The 4900-nt window shown below is 38.3% G+C and overlaps 1 non-coding gene across 1 annotated transcript; it reads left to right on the forward strand.

Moving 5' to 3' along the window:
• The first annotated feature begins 4574 nt into the window (after nucleotides 1-4574).
• LOC115071895 lies at nucleotides 4575-4677 on the forward strand. Its single transcript, XR_003850954.1, has one exon. It is a non-coding gene; the product is annotated as a U6 spliceosomal RNA (small nuclear RNA).
• Nucleotides 4678-4900: the final 223 nt, after the last annotated feature.

Consider the following 4900-nt stretch of genomic DNA (forward strand, 5'->3'; position numbering starts at 1 on the left):
GACTTGGCTTATACATGCTCAGACACCGCAAATGGGAGGGACAGTCTTGTTCTTTGCCTTTAGTCAAGAACTTCCACTGTTGTGTTCAAGTCTCCAGCTCATGGAAGGCATCTCGGCAGGCTCTGCCGTCCATATGAGTAGCTAGAGTTTCCTTGGATTTTAATATCAAGATATAGATAGAAGGTTATCTTCTTTTTTTCTAGTCATTCATAGACAAATCAAAGTAATAATCTGAATGCTTTAAGGAAATGAGAACTATGATTCTCACCAATATGTTAAGGAAACCCTTTCTAAATCTATGCCAGGATTGTGTCTCAAATAAAATTTTCCTTCTTGTCTGTAAATACTTTATGATCCATTTGAAAATTATGAAAGGTTTATTCATGTTAAACTATGTAATGCATATTCTATAAGCAAAGAAAGACTATTCAATAAGTAATTTCCTCAAAAGAAAATAAAAAAAAGAAAGGAATGGACAGGAAATGAAAGGGAGGGGAGGGGAGGGGAGGGAAGGGAAGAGAAGGGAAGGAGAAAAATTACATGAACTACAATCACTTGAAAGTTTCTGGAACATTTTTTTTAACACTCATGATGCTTTTAGATCTTTGCTTTCTGAACTAAATTTGCAAAGCTAAAAAATCTTTGAATATTGTTTGAAATAGACAACTCTTTGCATCTTTATTTTAGGAGTACCAAGTCCTAGGTAATGAAGAAGCATCTCTCACCAGTTGTGCTCTAAGTCTGCAAGGATCTGTCTCCCAAGGTGGACAATATATGTGTAAGCTTCTGTAATGGTTAGCATTGTCAACATGACACCATTCAGGGTCTGAGAGTAGGGCCTCAGAAAAGGCTGTGGAGGGATGATCTTAATTACATTAGTTGACGTGGGAAGACTCACCCATCCTGGGTGCAACATTCCATAAGCTTGGGGTTCTGGGTTGAATTTTAAAAAAGAATGCTCACCCAACATGTACGCATTGGCACATTGCTCTCTGCTCCTGACTGTGGATGCACTGGGACTAGTCATTTCAATTTCCTGCTGCCTTGACTTTCCCACAATGATGGGCTCTGAGCTGGAACTGTGAGCCAAATAAACCCTTTCTTCCTATGTTGCTTTTGTCAGGATATTTTATCATGGCAACAAGAAAAAGAAACTAAGCTGCTATTAACAATAATCTGTCATGATTAAGGGGAAAATAGATACTCCTTTGACTGCCAGGTTGTTAATCCCAATAAAAAGCTGTCAAGATAATTTTATTTTACTTTGAAATGTCTCCATCAATTAACTTGAGCTGATTACTAGAACATTAACCTTGGTTGCCTTCAAATATGCTATTCCCGGAATGGCATGTAAATATAAATATGGTATCAAATGTCTTACTGCTTAAAATGATTAGCCAATTTCCCCCCATGACATATAAATGAAATCTAATGTCCTAATCATGAAAAAATGTATTAAATATTTTCTTTATTTAAAAAGGTGTGCTAAATGGTGCAAAATAAGCCTTAAATCCTATGAAAGGTACAGAGCCTATTAAGGTTTTTTTAAACATCTGTGGGAATTACTATTTGATCATATAAAGCTATAAAATAATTAAACCAAATAAACAGCATCCATTTATTGTTTGGTATTGTTCTTGACTTGTTATGGCATGGTAATGAAACCAGCAGCCTTGTGCATGCTGACACATTTTCCACCACCGAATTACATCCCAACCTATATCTTTTGTTGCTATTACTATAAACAGAAATGATACCTACAGTGTCTCCTTGGCAATGTTGGCAAGGGCAGCTTCCCCGGGAAGGCAAGCTTAGGCCATACTCATCATTCACATTCAATGTAGCAAATTCACAAAACTGTTAAGATTACATAAACACTCTAATGCTCCCAAGAGAACAGAATTTTAGCAGGTGATAATATCTAATAAATTTCTAGATCAGCCCTGGGTCTGTTTCTTCTCTCCTTGTACTGTATTCCTAGTCTCTACAGGAACCAGGAAAAATTGAAATGTTTATGCAGAGAGTAATATTTCAGGGGACTCTTGCTACAAAGTTGAGCTGTTAATTATTCTATATCCATTTGAGGAAAACATGGAAACATTGCATTATAAACAAGTGTTGAACTTCTCTATAGTTCAACAACAAAATTTTTATTAAACGGTCTTTATAAGTTTCCTGCTCTACTTGATTTTTATCCATCATGAGAGAAATAATATCCAATACATAATTGTGTCTCCCAAATATCTACCACAGTACCAAATGTTCAATAATTATTGATTGACTGGATATGACTGCCCTTTGTTTCTGATTAAATGTTTGGTCAGGTCTCCAAATGGGAATGACTAAAAATACTAAGGCAAATATTTTCAAGTCTTCTTAACTGCATTAAAGACTTTGTAGGATTGCAAGGATTTTTCAGGCCAAATTTCACCTACAGAGGAAAGCACAGAGAAGCTGCCTAGAACCCCTTTTGCCATAAGATCATTTGTGGAATCTGGAATGCTGGAACTTGAGCTTCCATGGCATTTCTGGTGAAAGGGCAGAAAAATCAAACTCAGAATTTGCCAGGTAGAGTGTGGAATGGGAGACTTGCCCCTTCGTAAAGCTCCATTGTCAGTTTGTCTGAACCAGATACAAGCCACCTCTGTTGCCAGCAAAAGAACATGACAAGGAAAGCAGCCTTGGTTCTTCATAGAGTACAGAGGAATTTTATTTCCTAAGAAATTGTAATTAGGGCTGGAGAGATGGCTCAGCAGTTAAGAGCACTAGCTACTCTTACAGAAGACCCAGGTCAAATCCCACCACCCACATGGCAGTTAATAGCTGTCTGTAACTCTAGTTCCAGGATCCAACGCCCTCTTCTGACCTTCAAGGGCATTGCATGACATGGGTGCATTTACATACATGCAGGCAATACATTCATACACATAAAATAATAAAAATAATAAATAAAATATTTTTAAAAAAGAAATTGTAGCTAAAACTAGCCATTATGCATGTTTGCAAATTTTAAAATTCAATAGCAGACTGTAACACATGAACCACTATAGAATGTGAACAGTGGAATGGAGGTTTAGGGTGAGTTCAAAAATGTGAGAATATTTGCCTAACCTTGCTGTAACCCTAAAACTTCTCTAGATTATAAAAATCTATAAAATTTTATGTATCCTTATATTTATAGACAAATATCCCAGTCACCATTCATCAAAGACACTTCTTTTGCACCAGATAGAGACTATTACAGAGCTGCACAACTGGTCACACACAGACATTGTCTATGAATTGCCCAAGCCTTAGTGGCACATCTATAATGCAACTCCTACACCTAAGGCACACAGAACATAGAACAAGAAGTAAAGAGGACACTAATGAGTATCTCAGTTCTCATTAATGAAGCTCCCTCATGCAGGCCAGGAACACAAAAAGGTCACAAATAACCAAAGTATAGAGATCAAGAATCTGCTGAATGATGGTCCTTGGACAGGATCCCTTTATTAAACTTCACCCACCCAAGGCTCAGGGACCATCGTGGAAGAGGGACATGAAAAGATTGTAAGAGCCAGGGAGGAGGTACATGACCATATGAAAATGGAGTCCTACAAGCTCCTGGGAACCTGCTTATATGAGTCTATGGCAATGGTGTCAGCATACACACAAGTCCCATGCAAACTCAGGCAGACAATAACCCAGCATAGAACTGGGAAAATGAACAACAAATCTCAGTCTTATGTGAAGGAATGTCAGCAACTGATTGCTGCTAGCTGAGGAAGAGCTGATCTTCCTAAAACAAGGAACGCTAGATAGGCTGACTAGACTTAGTGGACAGACTTGCACAGGGAACAGCTGGGGACACAGACAACCCAGTGGGCTTTAATAGGGATGACAGTATATGAACTCCAGTTGGTGAGGGGGGCAGACTGTGGGAGGGTGCCAGTGGGTACTGGGGTATAAAGATGATTAAGATTGTTTGAGCTGTTCATATGAAATACACAAAAAAATTCCACTAAAAAGAAGAGAGTCTACAGAGTGCTGGACCTTGGACATGACCTATATTAAATTTCACCCACCCAAGACTCAGGGGCTATTACACAAAAGGGGGTGAAAAGATTATAAGAACCAGGGAGGAGGTATATGGCTGTATGGAAATATATTTCTACAAGCTCCTGGGACCCTGCTCATTTGAACCTACAGCAATGGTGTCAGCATGCACAAGATCCATGCAAACTCAAGGAGACAAAAACCCAGCATAGAACTGGGGAAATGGATAGTAGACCCCAATCTTAGCTGAAGAAAACTGGTAACTGATTCCTGCTGCGTGCGGAAGAGCTGATCTTCCTAAAGTGAAGGACTCTAGATAAGCTGACTAGAGCTCAGCAGATGAACTTACACTGCAGGACATATGGGGACACTAACTTGACACAGTAGGCCTTAACACAAATGACTGAATTCCAGTAGGAGGGCTATGGGCGGGTGCCAGTGGGGAAGGAGGTATAAAGATGATTAAGATTGATTGAAATATTCTATGAAATGCACAAAAATTCAATTTAAAAATTATTTTTAAAAATCTATTAAGCACTCGCTTCAGCAGTACAATACTAAATTGGAATAATACAGAAAAGATTAGCATGGCACCTGCGCAAGAATGATACACAAATTCGTGAAGTGCTCCATATTGTTTTTTTAAATTAAGTAGTGCGAACCCTCAAGTCTGAAACTGAGAACTTCCTTTAAAAGAGTCCTTGATTACTGATGTTCCTCAACAAATAGAAAGCCTTCTTTTAAGTTAGGAATCTTCCGTCTAAGCCTGAAGAACTTCCTCAAATACTTAGGGAAAGATAATGGACACCTTCTGCAAAGAAAGTATCAAAAGGAAACAAGACTTTATGAGTAAAAATCCCAC

The sequence above is a fragment of the Nannospalax galili genome, unplaced genomic scaffold (assembly GCF_000622305.1).
Source record: "Nannospalax galili isolate Female #2095 unplaced genomic scaffold, S.galili_v1.0 scaffold139, whole genome shotgun sequence".
Taxonomy (NCBI): domain Eukaryota; kingdom Metazoa; phylum Chordata; class Mammalia; order Rodentia; family Spalacidae; genus Nannospalax; species Nannospalax galili.